Source organism: Mus musculus, chromosome 10 (assembly GCF_000001635.26).
Source record: "Mus musculus strain C57BL/6J chromosome 10, GRCm38.p6 C57BL/6J".
In the NCBI taxonomy this organism is placed as follows: domain Eukaryota; kingdom Metazoa; phylum Chordata; class Mammalia; order Rodentia; family Muridae; genus Mus; species Mus musculus.
Genome location: NC_000076.6, coordinates 109597436 through 109617937, shown reverse-complemented (window position 1 = coordinate 109617937; position 20502 = coordinate 109597436). Strand labels below are relative to the sequence as shown.

The window sequence follows — 20502 nt, the reverse complement described above, 5'->3', positions numbered from 1 at the left end:
GAAATCCAAAACACCATCAGATCCTTCTACAAAAGGCTATACTCAACAAAACTGGAAAACCTGGGCCAAATGGACAAATTTCTAGACAGATACCAGGTACCAAAGTTAAATCAGGATCAAGTTAACGATCTAAACAGTCCAATGTCCCCTAAAGAAATAGAAGCAGTCATTAATAGTCTCCCAGCCAAAAATAGCCCAGGACCAGATGGGTTTAGTTTAGAGTTCTATCAGACCTTCAAAGAAGATCTAATTCCAATTCTGCACAAACTATTCCACAAAATAGAAGTAGAAGGTACTCTATCCATCTCATTCTATGAAGCCACAATTACTCTGATACCTAAACCACAGAAAGATCCAACAAAGATAGAGAACTTCAGACCAATTTCCCTTATGAATATTGATGCAAAAATCCTCAATAAAATTCTCGCTAACCGAATCCAAGAACACATTAAAGCAATCATCCATCCTGACCAAGTAGGTTTTATTCCAGGAATGCAGGGATGGTTTAATATATGAAAATCCACCAATGTAGTCCATTACATAAACAAACTCAAAGACAAAAACCACATGATCATCTAGTTAGGTGCGGAAAAAGCATTTGACAAGATCCAACACCCATTCATGATAAAAGTCTTGGAAAGATCAGGAAGTCAAGGCCCATACCTAAACATGATAAAAGCAATCTACAGCAAACCAGTAGCCAACATCAAAGTAAATAGTGAGAAGCTGGAAGCAATCCCACTAAAATCAGGGACTAGACTAGGCTGCCCACTCTCCCCATACCTATTCAACATTGTACTTGAAGTCCTAGCCAGAGCAATTCGACAACAAAAGGAGATCAAGGGGATACAAATTGGAAAAGAGGAAGTCAAAATATCACTTTTTGCAGATGATATGATAGTATATATAAGTGACCCTAAAATGCCACCAGAGAACTCCTAAACCTGATAAACAGCTTCAATGAAGTAGCTGGATATAAAATTAACTCAAACAAGTCAATGGCCTTTCTCTACACAAAGAATAAACAGGCTGAGAAAGAAATTAGGGAAACAACACCCTTCTCAATAGTCACAAATAATATAAAATATCTTGGCGTGACTCTAACTAAGGAAGTGAAAGATCTGTATGATAAGAATTTCAATTCTCTGAAGAAAGAAATTAAGACCTCATAAGATGGAAAGATCTCCCATGCTCATGGATTGGCAGGATCAACATTGTAAAAATGGCTATCTTGCCAAAAGCAATCTACAGATTCAATGCAATCCCCATCAAAATTCCAACTCAATTCTTCAATGAATTAGAAAGAGCAATCTGCAAATTCATCTGGAATAACAAAAAACCTAGGATAGCAAAAACTCTTCTCAAGGATAAAAGAACCTCTGGTGGAATCACCATGCCTGACCTAAAGCTTTACTACAGAGCAATTGTGATAAAAACTGCATGGTACTGGTATAGTGACAGACAAGTAGACCAATGGAATAGAATTGAAGACCCAGAAATGAACCCACACAGCTATGGTCACTTGATCTTCAACAAGGGAGCTACAACCATCCAGTGGAAGAAAGACAGCATTTTCAACAAATGGTGCTGGCACAACTGGTGGTTATGATGTAAAAGAATGCGAATTGATTCATTCCTATCTCCTTGTACTAAGGTCAAATCTAAGTGGATCAAGGAACTCCACATAAAACCAGAGACACTGAAACTTATAGAGGAGAAAGTGGGGAAAAGCCTTGAAGATATGGGCACAGGGGAAAAATTCCTGAATAAAACAGCAATGGCTTGTGCTGTAAGATCGAGAATTGACAAATGGGACCTCATGAAACTGCAAAGCTTCTGCAAGGCAAAAGACACCATCAATAAGAGAAAAAGGACACCAACAGATTGGGAAAGGATCTTTACCTATCGTAAATCAGATAGGGGACTAATATCCAATATATATAAAGAATTCAAGAAGGTGGACTCCAGAAAATCAAATAACCCCATTAAAAAATGGGGCTCAGAGCTAAACAAAGAATTCTCACCTGAGGAATACCGAATGGCTCAGAAGTACCTGAAAATATGCTCAGCATCCTTAATCATCAGAGAAATGCAAGTCAAAACAACCCTGAGATTCCATCTCACACCAGTCAGAATGGTAAGATCAAAAATTCAGGTGACAGCAGATGCTGGCGAGGATATGGAGATAGAGGAACACTCCTTCATTGTTGGTCGGAGTGCAAGCTTGTACAACCACTCTGGAAATCAGTCTGGCGGTTCCTCAGAAAATTGGACATAGTACTATTGGAGGATCCCACAATACCTCTCCTGGGCATATATCCGGAAGATGTCCCAACAGGTAAGAAGGACACATGCTCTACTATGTTAATAGCAGCCTTATTTATAATAGCCAGAAGCTTAAAAGAACCCAGATGCCCCTCAACAGAGGAATGGATACAAAAAATGTGCTACATTTACACAATGGAGTACTCCTCAGCTATTAAAAAGAATGAATTTATGAAATTCCTAGGCAAATGGTTGGACCTGGAGGCCATCAGGTGAGTCACTATATCCTGAGTGAGATAACACAATCACAAAAGAACTCAAATGATATGCACTCACTGATAAGTGGATATTAGCCAAGAAACTTAGTATACCGGAGATATAAGAGATAATTTGTAAAACACATGAAACTGAAGAAGAACGAAGACCAAAGTGCGGACACTTTGCCCCTTCTTAGAATTGGAAACAAACACCCATGGAAGAAGTTACAGAGACAAAGTTTGGAGCTGAGACAAAAGAATGGACCATCTAGAGACTGCCTTATCCAGCGATCCATCCCATAATTAGCCTCCAAACGATGACACCATTGCATACACTAGCAAGCGTTTGCTGAAAGGACCCTGATATAGCTGTCTCTTGTGAGACTAGGCCAGGGCCTAGCAAACACAGAAGTGGATGATCACAGTCAGCTATTGGATGGATCACAGGGCCCCCAATGGAGGAGCTAGAGAAATTACCCAAGGAGCTAAAGGGAACTGCAACCCTATAGGTGGAACAAAAATATGAACTAACCAGTACCCTGGAGCTCTTGTCTCTAGCTGCATATGTATCAAAAGATGGCCTAGTCGTCCATCACTGCAAAGAGAGGCCCATTGGACTTGCAAACTATATATGCCCCAGTACAGGGGAACCCCATGGCCAAAAAGGGGGGGGGTGGGTAGGGGATTGAGGGGTTGGGTATGGGGGACTTTTGGGATAGCGTTGAAAATGTAAAAGAGGAAAATACCTAATTAAAAAAAAAAGAATTGAAGTGTCATGTTGGTAGATGTTTTCCTTTGATTAACATATAGTGTCTTTCCCTCTCTCTATTGACTAATTTTATTTTGAAGTCTAGTTTGTTAGATATTAAAATGGCTACATGACCTTGCTTCTTAGATCCATTTGCTTAGAATATCTTTACAACCTTTTACCCTGATTTAATATCTGTTTTTGATGTTGAGATTTGTTTCTTTGATGCAGCAAACTGATGGATCCTGATTTTACATCCATTTTTTTAATCTATCATTTTATTAGTGAATTAAGACCTTTGATACTGAGAGATATCAATGACTAATGATTGCTGATGCCTATATTTTGTTGTTCTAGTTTCAGCACTGGTGGTGGTGGTGGTGGTAGTGGTAGTGTGTGCGCACGTGCGCGCGCGCGCACTTTTCTTCTTTTGGCTTTCCTGTTGTGAGATTTTTTTAATTTCCTTTGTTTTCATGGTTTCTTCTAACTTTTTGTAGGGCTGAATTTGTAGATAGATATTGTTTAAATTTGGCTTTATCATGGGATTTTTATTTTCTCCATCTATGTGGAAGTTTTGCTGGATATAATAATCGGGGCAGTCATCTTTGGTCCCTTAGAGTCTGCATCACATCTGTCCAGGCCTTTCTGACTTAGAGTCTCTATTGAGAATCAGGTATAATTCTCACCATCTGCCTTTATATGTTACTCGATCTTTTCCCCTTGCATCTCTTAATATTCTTTTATATATGCTATGTTTAGTATTTGATTATTATGTGGTGAGAAAACTTTAATTTCTAGTTCATTCTATTTGATATTCTGTATGTTTCAAGTACCCTTTATAGGCATTGTCCTTCTTTAAGTTAGGAAAATTTTACTCTCTGATTTTTTGAAAATGTTTTCTGGACCTTTGAGTTAGGATTCTTTTTTCTCTATTCCTAACATTTTTAAGTTTGGTCTTTGCACAATGTCCCACATTTCCTAGATGTTCTGTGTCAAAATGGGTTTTTTTGTTTGTTTTTTGTTTGTTATTTTAGATAATATTTTCTTGGACTGATGTATCCATTTCTTCTATTATGTGTTTTATTATATCTTTAGTGCATTTTTCTTCTTCTTTTTTCTTGTATTCTCTTAGTAAAGCTTTCCTATAATTACTTATCCAAATTCTAAATTTTCATTTTCAGAATTCCCTCAGGTGTGTGTGTGTGTGTTTTGTGTTTTTCTGGCTTTAAGTTTTGTTTTCATTTCCTCTTTGAGGACCTGCTCTCATCTTCATACAGTTGGTTCCGAGGCCTTTTTCTTATGCTTCAGCTATGTTAGAATATGCAGGGTGGGTGGGGGGTGTGCTGCTGTGGTATGATAACCTGTTATTGACTTGATTGTCTTTTTATACTGGTGTCTATGCATCTGGGTTATACATGATTATAGAGTGAGGTGCTGATTTCCTGGTTTGTCTTTGTTGGTTGGGTGTTTTCCTCTTGAATTTCATTTTCCTATTTGGATTTTTGGCTATTGTAATGGCTGCGTGTTACCTATTTTACTGGCCTGCTTAGCAGTTGTGTTCACAGTAAATGCCTAATTCAAGGCTAAAGTGGTGGCATAAGTTGGGAGAAGGGAAGTTGGGGGAGGGAATGTTGGGGGAGGAGGTCGTTGTAATTGCTTCTTTGAGGATGGGTTCAGAGAGGACAGGGAGACTATAGTAGGTCCCTGCTATGGAGCTGGAGATGAGACTGTGGGATTGGATCTGGGGAGCAATAGGAAAGGTGTACGTCCACCAGCAGCCTATTTGTTACCTAAATGAAATACTCTATCACCCAAGAATATACATTTGCTGTTAGCCTGGTTTTGAGAGGATCTCTCTCCTTAGTTCAGATAGGTATGCCCAAGCTAGTTTAACTCACTACAATCTTGCTGATTCTGTCTCAAGGAATGCTTGGTTTATAAAAACTATCCACTGCATCCAGCTCTCTTGTCTGTTTGGCAGATTGAAGTCTAATATTAGTGTTCAGCATCATCCTAAAGGCAAACATTGATCGTAAGATCCAAGTTCCAATTCTGTTAAATTGTGGATTGATTTTTTTCCCCTTCCCTCTTTCCTTTCCTCCCTTCCTCCCTCCCTTTTGTAATAGCATCTCCTGTTATCTAGGCTGGCCTAGAACTAGACTAGAGGAAAGGATGGTCTTGGACCTTGAGCTTCTAATCTCCTGGTCTCTACTGTTCTGGGTTTACAGGCACACCATATCTTGGCTTTAGTGCATGCTAGGCAGAAACACTCTAATAAACAGGCTATATTCCCAGTCCTTTTTGCTCTGTTTATTTTGTTCTTTATTTTAGGATTTTTTTTGGATATTCCTCATTCATCTTTCCTGTTGAAAACCTTTGTTCTCTACATAGGTGTAAAGTCCTTGTAACTGCATCTCTTTTTCTGCTACATACTCTTCAGATGCTGTAATGTTTTAGAAAAGTCCACTGAATGTAGAAATCGCTTTATTATTTTTCCCCTAAAATATACATTTCCCATCCCCTGGAATGGGCACAATGACACACGTTTGCATGAGGGTTGAGCATTATCTCTGTGAATGGGGTTGTTTTTCCCTCTGAGTAACTGGCACCACCCACATTGTTTATCTCCCTCGCACACCACATCTACTGTTTTCCATAGTAAATTGATTTACATGTTTATCAGGCTGCTTTTCCCCTTCCTCTTCCCATTTAGTTTCAATTTCTCATGATTAGTTTAGCTAGCCTCCAGGCAAAGGCACCCTCCAAAGGGAAAAGAGTACTTGAGTTTGACAGTGCTTAGCAAAGATGATGAAAATAGAGAAGTCGTTTTAGCAAAATGAAAGCTGTGGAGGAAGGAATGTGGCTGTGGGGATAGGGAATATTATACAGACAACTATGAGACTTAAAAAGAAAAAAAGAAAGCACTGAAAGTTAGGTAGCAATGATCCGTATGGGACACTAAAATAGCCTTGAATTTAAGATGAAAATTGGCTGATTTTAAATGCAAAGATATACACGCTCACAAACACACAGGGATCCCAGAAAGACACAAAACTGATAATGTATGTGTAAAAGACATGTATGGTCAAAAGAAGAAGAAAAAAATGCCCTGACTCAAGAATGTGAGACAAAGAACCTCTAAAGATGCTACTAAGTTCATTTTGTTTTGGCCATCTTCTACTGGACATGAGCCCTTGAGATGTTTGAGATTTAGAATGGTTTGTTTTCCTACTGGGAATCCCTTAAAGAAAATTTTGTTTTGTTTGTTTTGTTTTGTTTTGTTTTGTTTTGTTTTGTTTTGTTTTATAGCCATCATTTGGAGATAGCTTCTGGGTTAGGGATGAGGGCTTTTGTTTAATTTTTTCAGCACTAGGACCCCACCTGGTTCAGACCCATACAGGCCCCATGTATGCTGACATAGTCTCTAAAGTTCAGATGTGTAAAGGGTCCTGCTGTATTCAGAAGGCTTTTCCTTAGTGTCCTCTGTCCCCTCTGTCTCTCCTACTCTTTCAATGTCCCTGATGCTTGAGGGGGAGGAAGGATCTGATGGAGCTGTCCCATTTAGGACTGAGTGTTCCAAGATCTCTCCTTTTCTGCAAATTGTCTGGCTGTGGGTCTCTGTATTTGTTCCCATCTGCTGCAGGACAAGGCTGCTTTGATGATGGCTGAGGTAGGCACTGATCTATGAATACAGCAGAATGTCATTAGAAGTCATTTTATCAGTACTTAAAACAAAACAAACAAAACCCCCAAAACCTCATCTGAAGTTGCTCAACATGGTATTTTAAGTAGACTGCTGTAAAAAGGGGATCTTGGAGACAACGAGCAATAGAATGTATATGCAAGGCTTTGAACGAACGTTTGAACAGAAATTTTAAGGGCAAGAAGTGAACTTTTAAGGGATGATGAGGTAAAAGTATGCAAGGGAGATACGACGACAACACCCATTACCTCGTAGGTTCCAGGAAGTAGTATCCCTCACATGTACTTGGAGGATGAAGCATGGATCTCTGTTGCATGGGGTAAGGTGAAGGTAGCCTGCTGAAAACTTCACCTGAGAACTCAGCTAATGAAATGCCACTCATTAGGAAGGTGTTGTCAGGGACCAGGGAGCCCACTATTTCTCAGACTGCAGGATACGCTGTTGTTACGTTTTAGCTAACAAGTGTCAGAAACATAACTTGAACTAGTGCAAACAATAAGGAAGGGTTTTGGTCTTGTTTGAGTTTTTCTTTAATAGTACTGGTGTAGTTCACCCTCCTGTCAATTCTTGGAGTTTAAGGAAAAACAGTGTGGTTTGGTTGCAATCAGGATTTCTCCCAACCTCCTGGCTCTCTTTCCTCATCTCTGATCACCTCTCTTCACTTGTATGGCAGATGGACTTTATCCTCATGCTACCAATGAGGATTTACAATTCATGAAAACTTTCTGAAGGGGAACTGAGAGCCCCACCCCACCCCCACCCCCAGTTAAGTCAGATCTGGTGAAGATCTTTGATTGATCTGGCATGGACCACAGATATATGTCTGAATCACTCCCTGTGGCCGTGGGAAAGGGACAGGATAGTTAAAGGTCTTCGTGAATGGGAAGGCAGGCACATTAATAGAAGCAAAGGGAGAGGGAGGCAGTCCAAATCCAAAGGAAAGAAAGCATGGTTCTGATAGATGGCTCAAGTTATACTTCTGAGCTAAAAATTTACTTTCATTTTTAAGTGAAAATCTCTCTCTCTCTCTCTCTCTCTCTCTCTGTGTGTGTGTGTGTGTGTGTGTGTCTCACTCCCTCTCTCCTGTGATAGAGAAAGGTAGGAGACAGACAGGCAGGCAGACAGACAGACTTTGGAAAATGCACTTCTGACCTTTATTGACATGCTTTGTTACATGCCCTCTAAATAAAATTTAAAATGCTCTCACGTATTTACATCTAGGTACCTGTATTGTGTGCCAACACCGATAACTGCTTTACCAAACAGCAAGCCGTATCACTAGTAATCATTGAGAGCAAAACAAAAACTTAAAGGATGACAATGAAGCAAAACAGCAATACATGTTAAATGAGTGGGTGTGAATTGCATCTCACAATCTATGTTTCTGAACCGAATAAAGGTATCATCAAATATACGTTGATGTATCAAAGTATGATGCATGCGCATGAGCAAAGGGAAAGACCCAGAGGTTCAGGAAGTGAACTGTTCAGTATACCACATTGGAACAGGATGAGAACGAAATCACAGAAACAGGACACACTATGAGTCTGCAAAAAATACCCCGGTCAATCCCGAATGCTAATGATATTGTAAGTTGGGCTCATCTCTAACAAAACTGTGGAAATCTTTAAATGAATGAAGAAAGTAGAAATTATGGAGAAAAGGAAAAGCAGTCAGGAGCAGACTAGGAAAAGAAAAGAAGACAGAAGTAGATGTGATATGGTTACATACCTGGACTGCCTACTATATTTCAATGAATAGATCACCTACATAATAGTAATTCTCAAGATTATAAATCCCAGAGAGACTGGTTAAGATATTGAAGACCTCTCAAACCTCCTGGAGAAATGAGGTGTCATTGTATTAGAACATCTGTAAAGGACCACAGTGCCATGAATATTTTTCACCTTATATTTTGAGACAGAGCCTGAGAGTGAACCTGGAACCCATGGATTTCTAGCCTGCCTGGACAATAGGCTTCAGAGATCCTGCATCTGCCTGCCTTTCCAGTGTTGGCACTGTGGGTGTGTCCCTCTTCGCTCTCTTTACATGGCCTTGGGGGATGTGAAGTCTGTATCTCATTCTGTGGTACTAGGTCTTTACCCACTGAACAATTAATACATTTTATTGCAAGTCGCCAATCCCAAAGCAACTGAAAACAAGAGGCCAGATTCCCCGGTTGTGGTCATTGTTTGCCAATTAGGAGAAGTGAAATGTTTATAGTGTTAGATGCTGCCACACTGAAGTTTCCATCATAAAACAAAACAAAACAACTCCCCTAGCCTCCTTGCAAGTAAAAATTACCTTTCTATACTTGGCTTTAGTCTTACATTGAAAAAGAATTCAGTCTAGCTTGTCTTGAGAAATGGATAATTGAGAGAATATGTCATACCAGTGTCATACTGAGGTTTTTTTTTTTTTCAAGCCAATATGAAGGACAAGGTTCAACAAAATTCTGAGCAATTTTCCCCAGATTTTCCAATACACATAATTCCCCACAGAGAGTGAGCAGTCAAGTAGATTATGGTTCTATAAAAGAGAAATATAGAGAGAATGACAGAGATGGTCAAATGAAGCTATTGGCAGAATGGAACTACTTTAGCCAGATAGACTTTAGAAAGATCATTTGTAGGGCCAAAGGAAGAAAAACAACCCAAACGCATCATCTTTGGGACTCGTATGCCTCCATGCTGAAGCAGGATTCTGATAAACTCCAACATGATGGAATCTGTGTATAAAGCCAAGCCACAATCACATTGAATATAAACTATACAGGTACATTGAAGACACAGACTGTCCTCAAATCCCCCTCTGGGAAAGTTCATGTACATAAGAGATCACATATTAAGGCAGCCTTTTCTCAGAAGCCGTCAAGTTATCCTTTCCTCAAAGGCCAGGACTCCGACCCTTGAATGAAAATGGGGAATGACTTTCACACAATCAGAGGCGACACTTCAGTCCAATCTGGTGTTCATGAAGTCCTACACGACTAACACGTAGATCGCCTCTCCTCCTCGACATTTTTAGACTCAGAAAATCTTAGCACTTCTTTCATGTAACAGGCCCTGTCCTTTTTATAACTTGTGAAAAATGTGATTAGCTGGTGAGATCTCAGCTGAAGGAGATTTGTCGTCGATGGATTAACGTGGAGTTTCCCTTTCAGACACTGTAGGGTATAGTGATACTATATATATATATAATAAGGGAGCCTGTCTACTGGTACCACACTGGCCCTGACAAGTTAAGTTTTCATTCTCCTCCAGTGATCGCAAATATAAATGTTAAATTCATGGAAAAGAAAAATGGAAATGTTCAATGTTGTAGCATATGTGAATTAAAATCTAAATTAAAATTCTGCAGAATTCTGAGTTGTGTGTAGAGAAAAATTTTCTTAGTAATAATTAAATTGCACAAGTAATTGCCACATTGCAGCAGCATAATGTAGATGTAATCTACTTCCCAGAAATCGTCTGCTATTTGTCACAGAGGGAAACTACAGAATGCAGTTAAACTTTTAAAAGAACTAGCGGGGAAGGACTGAAAGCTATTTTTTTTGAAGGACAGTAAGGTTCTCACTTGCATTTTGTTTTGCCGATGAATTCAGTCTTCTAGATTCCTTTGGTATGACTCATGGTCTTTTTTTTTAGAAACGTGTTCTTTTTCAGACAGATAGAATGCAAAGAATTTTCCTGAGCTAGCTTTTGCTGAGAACAGCCTTGAAACTGAGAGTGATCAGCTGGGCATGGTGGCACACGCCTTTAATCCCAGCACCTGGGAGGCAGAGGCAGGCAGATTTCTGAGTTCAAGGCCAGCCTAGTCTACAAAGTGAGTTCCAGGACAGCCAGAGCTATACAGAGAAACCCTGTCTCAAAAAACAAAACAAAAAACAAACAAACAAACAAAAACCCCAAACAAACAAACAAACAAAAAACCTTCTGTAGAGAACCTGTCTCTTCAGTGTGTTTAGGCTTTCAGACTTTCAGGTGTATCTATGAGCATGCTTGTGGCTGAAGAAAGCTATGCATGCAGCTCAACACAAAACCATAAATATGTCTTTTAAAAGTCATGAGGGTTTTGTGTTTTGTTTTGTTGTTAGTTTAACTTGATGGTACGCAGTTCTTGAGTTTGAGCTCTGCAGATGGCAAAATGTAAAAATGGTATTCAGATTCTGGTCTTTTAGGCTAAGGGAGTCTTCGTTTTAGAAAGACAGAAATAGAAATTTGCCACAAATTTGTGATTTTTCAGCTGCCAGGTGAGGTGATAGGATGAAAGAATACTGATTGCTTTGGATTCTTATTTCATTTTATTTTAATTCACTTAAGTTTCTAAGGGTGGAGACTCTTAGTAAGGCCTAAAATAGAAGCCTGAAATAATTAAGTGAGTGGTAAGCCCTTCCTTGATATTCATTCTTCTATAAAACATTTAACAATGGATTTTAATTATTTTTCCTTTTAAAAAAATCAATATGACAGTCTTATTCCTTGAGAATTTGATACCTGTGAAATGCATTTCAGTAATATCCATCCATCCAATTCCCCCAGCTTCTTCCATACATTGGCCTACATCTCTTCCTAACTTTAGTCTTTCTCTGGATCACAGAGTCCAGTTAATGCTACTCAATGGACATGGGTATAGGAGTATTTATTTGAGTATGAACAAACCTGCTAGGTGTCACACTCCTGATGCTATACTCTTCCTTCTTCAGCAGGCATCAACTGTCACTAACTCTTCCTTGAGACCTTGTGAGCCTCTCCCTGATTTATGGTGGGGTGTTTATTGGGTTGATTTTGTGCAAGGCTTACATATGCAACTATACCTTCTGTCAGTCTATGAATGGATGAAACATGTCAGACCAGTAGACCCTTTTTAGATGCAGTTTCCTGCAATATGTACCTCTTAGCATCTGTCCACACATTCGTCCATTATGCTATCTTAACCTCAGGGAAGAGGGCTATTTAGAACTGAGCATTCCATAGTCACTTATTGTCTGTGTTTGACCAGCTTTTAAATTTCATGTTATTTAGCACCCAGTGCACAAAGATGCTTTTCTGAAAAGTACTGAGAGTGGCACTAATCACTTGTATAGAAGATGTATTTAGCATAATAATAGTTGTAGATTATTTCTTAGGCACACATGATGTTGGTTAGATTTACAGTACCAGACATGAATTATTTCCTGTGGAATGGGCCTTAGGTCCAATCCTAAAGTGGTTGGTTACCCCTGTAACAACAATGGCTCTGTTGCACCTATAGGCAGATGATACAACATACTGTACAGAGCTGATTTTCAGAATCACAGTTCTTACCATTACAATATGAGTTTACATAGGGCTTACTTTCATAGTTAGAGGCAGTCTATATCTTGAGACATAGCAATTTGAAAGAAATACAGAATAGATTTCTTCCAAAGAACCATTACCTCCCTTTTCAATCAACATATAACTATTGTCTGCTTGGGAAGGAAGAGCTAGATCTCCATGCCCTTCCTGCTTTCTTTCCTAGGATTGTATATTCCCTTTCTTCAAAATGAAGAGTATAGCATACAGGATGTCTTCCCCCTTCTCCTATTCTTGCCATCCCTTCTACAGACTATGCATAATTAAAAAAAATCAAAGAACTCTGCTCTAAACGTTATACTAAATAGAATAGAATAGACACAATGCCAAGGGCCAGCAGATAGTGGACTTTACTCCTTCTGGTCCATAACTGAAGAAAAACATAGAGAAAAGACTTATGTTGAGTTTTTAAAGCTAAGTAGGATTTTCTTTTTTCTTTTTCTTTTTCTTTTTCTCTCTCTCTCTTTTTTTTTTTTTTTTTTTTTTTTGGAAGACACATGGGAAAACATTAAGCACAGGAAAGAAATGAGAAATGGAAAAAAACCATAATATAATGATAGTTGGATTGAAAGATGGATTAGAAACTTTGGGAGAAAAATAAATATGTTATACAGCAAAAGAGGAGAAAATTTTTATTTAAAAAAATAATTTTACAAAGAAGTCTGAGTTCAAATACTAAAGAATTCCTTCCAAAATTTTATGACAATTTTTAGAGTGGACTTAACCTTATAGATTTATTTTTTGGGGTTCCATATATACTTATCCATGTAGAATACCTAGGATTCATGCTGAGTATTGCCACTGTGTGAACCTGCAATCAGACCATCATAACAAAAGATGAAAAGTAAGTTTTAGTTCCAAAATAGCAATGGATATAGCAGTGAGAATTCTCCAGTATTGGGTATAGATAAGTTTCAAACTGCTCAGAATGAATTCTTAGACATGGAGGTGCATGTCTGATCCTAGCACTTGGAAAGGAAAGGAAAGGAAAGGAAAGGAGAGGAGAAGGGAGGGGAGGGGAGGGGAGGGGAGGGGAGGGGAGGGGAGGGGAGGGGAACTGTCAAGCCAGTCTGACTACTTAGTGAGTTCCAGGCCACCCTGAGCCACACAGCAAGAGGCAGTCTCCATTATAAAATGACAAACCCAAAGCAAACAGAGTGAAGTCCCCAAAAACAACAGTAAAACACAACTATTTGTAGATAGGAAAACAACTATTCATAAATAGGAAAGCCAGAATATTAGTTTCTTAAATGCACAAAGAAAATTCAACTCCTTATAAAAATCAAAATTGTGTTGGGTGAAAATGAAAGGGAACCAGGGAATGGCACTGTTTTGATTTCCTTCAGTGTCTTTTGTTCCCCTCATTGATATTTATTTTTTATTATTACTAATCATTTTAATTGTTTACATTTTAAATGTTTAACCTCCCAGGTTACCCCTCCCCAACCCCCAATTCCATTTGCCCTTTTCCCCTTCCCCTTTGCCTCTATGAGGGTGTTCCTCCACCCACTCATCCAATCACTCAATCACACCTCACTGCTGGCTCTAGCTTCCCCCCACACTGACGCTTTACACCTCCACAGGACCAAGAGCCTCCTCTTCCATTGATGTCAGATAAGCAGTCCTCTGCTATGTATGTATCTGGAGCCATTGATCTGTCCATGTATACTCTTTGGTCAGTGGTTTAGTCTCTGGGAGCTGTGGGTGGACTGGTTAGCTAATATTGTTCTTTGTATGGGGTTTCAATTTCCTTCAGCTTCTTCAGTCCTTCCCCTAACTCTTGCATTGGGGTCCCTGGGGGGGAGGGGCGGCTCAGTTAGATGGTTGACTGTGAGTGTTTGCATCTGTATTGGACAGGTAGAACCCCTCAGGGAACCCATACCAGGCTCCTGTCAGCAAGTGATTCTTGGCATCTGCAATAGTGTCTGGGTTTGGTGTCTGCAGATGGGATGGATCCCTAGGTGGGGCGGTCTGTGGATGGTCTTTCCTTCAGTCTCTGTTCCATTTTTTGTCCCTGGTTTTCCTTTGCCAAAATATGCAACAAAGGGGAGATAGAACCTGCAGAGACCACCTCCAGGAGATAGGCATGGCCCCCAATTGAGGGATAAGGCCGACCACCCATTCCTTCAGTGTCTTAAACATTTCAGTTTTGCTTCCATTGCCAAGCTCACCACATGGTGCTTCCTGCTGTCAACATTTGCTCTGTATGCTCCCACCTACTTTTTATGTCATACATCGAATACCACGCTCTTTTAAAATCACTTTTATGTAATTTAAGTAAAACAGCACCTCTTCTTTCTTATGTATGAATTACCATGCCTCCACCCTAGATACCAATGAAATTGTCTTCTTTATTTCTCCATAGATGCATGTTTTGTTTCTTCCTTTAGATGGGTGCTCTTTTGTGTTAGGAATCATAACTGGCCTGTACACTACTTCTCTTTTAGCATGAAAAGGGTGCCTATGCATCAACACATAATCGAGAGACTTTTGATGTTACAGTTACTTAAAGGATATACATGTGGACCATTCTAGCTATCTGAAAAAACATAGGTATAAACCCCTTTTGGCTTCCTGGTGCATTTTCTCTCTCTCTCTCTCTCTCTCTCTCTCTCTCTCTCTCTCTCTCTCTCGATGAGAATACTGCTACTCTTGCATTTTTCAAAGCAGACAGTTTTTTTTTTTAATATATATCAAGATAGTGGTTTAAAAAAGGAGTGGGTGAAAATAAAGGATAGCAACAATGCCCCAGAAAGAAAAAAGAAAAAAAAAAAAAAACCTGGAGCTTTCAAAAACTTGATCCCAGTATTCCATTTCTCAAAATAACTGCAGGAATAACCTAATACCTTTATGATACATTTAAGCTCATGTTATGTGCCTTAAAGCCCTCTACTTTCATGGTGTTAAAGCCATGACTAGGAGAAGAACACACAGATTTAAAAGCACAGGCTCACCTGGTATTTTCAGCTTTTGGGGGCTGCTCTGAATTATACAGCAGGCATTTGTTTGGAAAAGCACAGATACTGAGAATGTCCCTAACTGGGCCAAGCAGAGTCGAGTCACTGTCAGACTCCTGATACTGTTAACATAGAAATGAGGAATTGAAGTCCCTCGGGACAGGTCTGCAGCTGTAGTTAAAAAAAGAAAAAGAAAAGAAAAGAAAGAAAGAAAAAGCTTAAGTGTTACTAGGAAACATTTATTCATAAACGTTGAGGAATTCATCTGCATTAACAAATCTTGCTTTTAGGAAATAGTAATTTTACAATAGTATTTCCCAGTCCATGTAGGATATAGAACTTCTTTTCAAGGACCTGGGAATAACCATTATTTTTATTATTTTTGACTGAAGGTCTTTGGATAGTCAATGGCCATATCAAATTCCCATAAATTCTGCCAGAATGGTGAGCAGTTCTGATGTTCCATGATACAAATCCATATGTCCCAGAAAACATTATCATATGTCTGTGTATGATGGATACACAGGGAGGGGAGAGATTACAAAGCAGAAAAAGACATTTTAACAGTAGGGTATGAATTATATTTTGAACGTGATAATATTTTTTCTTGAAATATAAATTGTAATAAGACAGTGTAAGTTGAAATGTTTCAGAAGTCACCAAAAGCAATAAAAAAGAAAAGATGTTAAATATGTTGCTGGATTACATGATACCTTAATGTACTTATAGAAGGCTACAAGTTTATAATTGGGCAGTAAGTACAATTTCATTAGTCATTTTTCTAGATTGAATGGGAGAATGGAGAAAGCCTGTGTTCAGAAGGAAGGAAACTTGTCTGACTCACAGAAGAACCAAGCTACAAATTGTTGTTCAAGCTAAGCTTACTGAAAGCTAAGGACAGCTTTCAATCCTTCATACTTGACATCCACCATGATCTTAAGAAGCAGTTGGAATTGTAAATTTGTAAGCCACGAGAATTTGCTGGAAATTCAATTCGGATGAAAGGTATAGAAATTACTGTGCTAGCATAACGCCAGGTCTCATCACCCTCCCCCAGATTTCCTAATTTCCTGGACTCTTTTTGGTTTCCAAATCCATCTAGGATCTTGCTTTTCTCATCTGTGTTTGCATAGAAGAGCAATGGTGTTATTGAAAAATGCATCTCTTTGCATACTGAGTGTTTCTGGTTCACTTATACAGGCTTTAGGATGTCAGCTAGTTCTTAGTTCTCAAATTGTACATATTTATGGGGTTGTTTCTATTCTACAAGATTGGTGGTGCCGAAGTAGAGCTCTAATATGCAAGGTCTGACAGCTTATCATGAATCATACCATTTGTAATAATCTAAAATGAATTGATAAAAAGTATTTCAGAATGTTGTTATTATACAGAAAAAGAAAAATATCTGAATCATCAGCTTTATCAGTGAATTTCATTAGGTAGAAGGATGGAGATGGTAAAGAGAAAAGTGGAAAATTACCCACAAAATTTCATGTTAGTACGCCAATAATCTGACTTGCCCTAGTCTGGTGGTACAGTTCACTAAGCATTGAGTGTTAAAAGCCCAGGACAGCTTGAGTCAACTAGTCAGTAGACAACCCATAGTAATGACAGTGTGGCAGAGCTCAACTGAAGGTAGTGAGCCCGGGCCCAGAGGCCCAAAGCATTTGTCACCATAGCCAGGTTAGCTTGATAGACACCCTGGTTTGAAGAAAATCAATTCTGAAACCTTCAAGTTCTCTGACAGAATGCAATGCAGATCGCCTCATTTCAAGTTACAAAAGAAAAAATGAGTTTGAGGGGATTATGATAGTATCAAAACATCAAGTATTTCTCCCTCTGAATTATCAGCCAACATTGCAAGAGTAGAGGGAAGTTGGTAGAATAATTATTACGTTCTCAACATTAAGTGTGCATTCACAATTATAAGACAATCCTGGGATTTAAAGTTGCCCTTCACTTCCTCCCCTCTCTCTTACTCCTCTCTGAACTCAATGTGCTATAAAGGAATATGACTTGTTTTTCAGTCTGTTTACTGTTCCCCATCTTGGCTGCAAACAGAGGACAGAATTGCATGGTAATGTGATCCATGTAATAGTTGAGCATTTCTTACAAAAAAAAAAAAAAACAACAACTTTAAAAACCTGTTCTCTTTGTAGAAACCTCATAAGAAACACAAGTTTTCTTTTAGATGGAAATTATTTATAAATACCAGGAAATTGTCTTGTATTGAATGTCTTTCACATAATAACAGATATTTTTTCTGATGTCTGACAGTTTTATTTGAAAGCTTGGCTGGTAGTTTCTTTTTACATTTCTTACCAATTGTCTCTCTTGTTATTTTCTTTCTTTGGAGAGGGGTCTTAAAACGACCCTTCTACTCACTATGAATGCAAAGGTGACCCTAATTTCTCATCTTCCTGCTTCATTGCCTCAGGGCTAAGATCACAGGAGTGTCAGAATCCCAGGCTTATGCAATGCTCATAATGGAACTTGGGGTTTTATGCATGCTAGGCAAGTACCATAGCCACTGGTTAAATCCTCAACCCCAGCCTTTCAATTATTTTTGTTGTGTTTATGTAAAACCAGAGGAACATAGTGACAGAGAATTTAGAATTAGACATTTGGAACTTTCTCGATTTAGAACTTCTTTTTATGGTGTCTGCTACGATACTTCCTTATGAATTCCATGATTAAATACCATGCTACACAAAATGAATTACATAATGTATATTGCTATAGAGTATTCTAAAAGAATTAGATATAATAAAACATGTTTCAGATTCATTTATAAAATTTGGAAGCACCCATGTACTTATGAATAATTAACTTCCTAATTATAAGATCCTTCTCTATTCTTATAAGTACTTCCCATTGCCTGTAATAGAGAAAATTTTTTCTTTGTCTTTGACGTGTTTGAAAGATAGTTTTTTGACATATGCTACAATGTTAATGTTTCCTTTCTTTAGATTAATTTTTATCATTGAATATTTCATCAGAAAGTGGATTTAAAACCACTTGTTTTGAAGCTTTGTCAGGATAGGAATAGTCAGATGAAAACCCTAAACTAAAGATGTCAGTGTAGTCTTGATTTCCCTTGTGGGAACTTCTCTCTGTGGCTGTGATGGTTGTATTGTCTGCTCTTTGCCCTCACATTCTCATTAGGTGCCAGGGAGTCTGCAGTCCCAGGGGGCCAATGCTTCATAGTTCTGATCTATATATGAGAACGAACGTCCTTGTTTATTATTAGATATCTTTGTCATTTACATTTCAAATGCTATCCCCAAAGTCCCCTATATCTACCCACCCCCTGCCCTGATCCCCAACCCACCCACTCCTGCTTCCTGGCCCTGGCATTCCCCTGGACTGGGGAATATGATCTTCACAAGACCAAGGTCCTCTCCTCCCATTGATGGCCAACTAGGCCATCCTCTGCTACATATGTAACTAGAGACACAGCTCTGGAGGTACTGGTTAGTTCATATTGTTCCTCCTATAGCGTTGCAGACCCCTTCAGCTCCTTGGGTACTTTCTCTAGCTCCTTCATTAGAGTTTCTGGAGCTATTCTCTCATGCTATTCCAGAAGGAAGGAAGGAGGGACAGAAGGGAACCACTGATTTCAATATTCAAAACTTCCCAGGTATAGTGAGATTGTTAAAGAAGCAGAAGAGGAGTGGGTGGGTTTCCTGGTGGGAAGCGTTCTATAATCCCCGGGTAAATCACTGAGGGTAAAGCTGGACTGTAACTGCAAATTGCTTCTAGATAAAAATCTCTTTTACTAGAATACTTGACTGCAAGACTTTTGGCAGTTTTTTTTCAGAGTCACCCTTTGTCTCTCTTCCAGTTTCCATGACAACTATTCAAATTGTTAGCTGAAATCCTGGGTGCGACTTATATAACTCACTAGTGAGAGTGTTAGTATCTTACAGATTTCTGCCTAGAGCAACACAAAACCCAGCAGATAAATTATTGGTGAATAAAGGAAGATTTTCCTGTACAATATAAAAGGTTTCACTGCAGTGTTCTTTAAATATTTTACTTCTCTAATGCAATTGGAATAATTCAATTAACTTACAAAAGACTTTCAGAAAAATATCCCTACTTAGTTTTAATTAATTCTTGTCGTGTAGTTATTAGCACAGTGGTAATGTTTTGAAATGCTGTTAAAATTGAAGGAAAGCTACCCAAGTCCCTTTCAGTGTTTATTATCTTTCAGAGTGAGAAATTCTAAGAAAATTCTCTAAAATGAGCGTTCTACAAAGTCAAAAGGCAATAGCAGTGAAAGAAATATACTAAAATTGTTAATGTCTATGTAGTATTTCACAATTGCATATTATCCCCAGATGCAATAATCTGGCTTGTTGCTTTAGAAATAGACTTGAAGGTCAATAGTCAGAGCAACTAAAAGGTGAATAGTGTTGAACATAAAAGGAGATATCTAGGAATTACAAAGATGAAAATAATTAACAATCTCTCGCTTCTTCATGCCCACAAAATAAGCCAATGAAAATACAAGCAACCAAAGATGAGCAAATAGAAGAAAAATGATATTAAGCCAAGTACTGCGATGGGGAGATGATGAGTCCACTGGTGGAGTGCCTGCCACACAAGCATGAGGAGATGAATTCCAGCCGAGAACCCATGTAAAGAGCAAAGCACAGCAAAGCTCACCTGTAGTCCTGGAGCTTGGGTTGTGGTGGCGAGTGCTGGTGAGTAGAGACATACAGGACCCTTTATCTCTGAGCAGGCAGTCTAGCTAAATCAGTGAGCTTCAGGTTCATTGAGACATCCTGTCTTAAGTCAACGAGGAATTGAGAAAGATGCTTGATGTTGGTTTCTGGCCTTCATTTGCCCTCCCACCTACCCCCATATAAATGCATATTTGCATATATCACACACATACAGCGACTTCTGCTCCCCACCCCACCCACACAAATATATTTTCATATATCATACACAGTTAGACCTCTGATCCCTAAGACACACACACACACACACACACACACACACACACACACACGAAGAAAGTTACCTAAAAGTTATAAATTAGAGCTAGAGCTAGGTATTGCAACTCCGGTGATAGAGTACTTGCCTACCTTGAGGCTCTGACTGGACTCTCTGAAGTTCATAAAACTTGGCAATAAGGCACATGTCTGCTCCCAGCACTCAGGAAGGAGAAGCTAGGCGAACAGAAGTCCAAGGTCTTCCTCTGCTATATAACAAATAAAAGATTAAT

The 20502-nt window shown here is 38.8% G+C and overlaps 1 long non-coding RNA gene across 1 annotated transcript in view; it reads right to left on the bottom strand.

Moving 5' to 3' along the window:
* The window catches only part of Gm40757, a 44255-nt gene extending 24199 nt beyond the window's left edge, over nucleotides 1-20056 (bottom strand). The window contains exons 1-2 of the long non-coding RNA XR_872022.2: nucleotides 19938-20056; nucleotides 15264-15437 (exon numbers count right to left, since the gene is read on the bottom strand). This is a non-coding gene — a long non-coding RNA (predicted gene, 40757). The remainder of the gene's footprint in view (nucleotides 1-15263; nucleotides 15438-19937) is intronic.
* Between the last annotated feature and the right edge of the window lie 446 nt (nucleotides 20057-20502).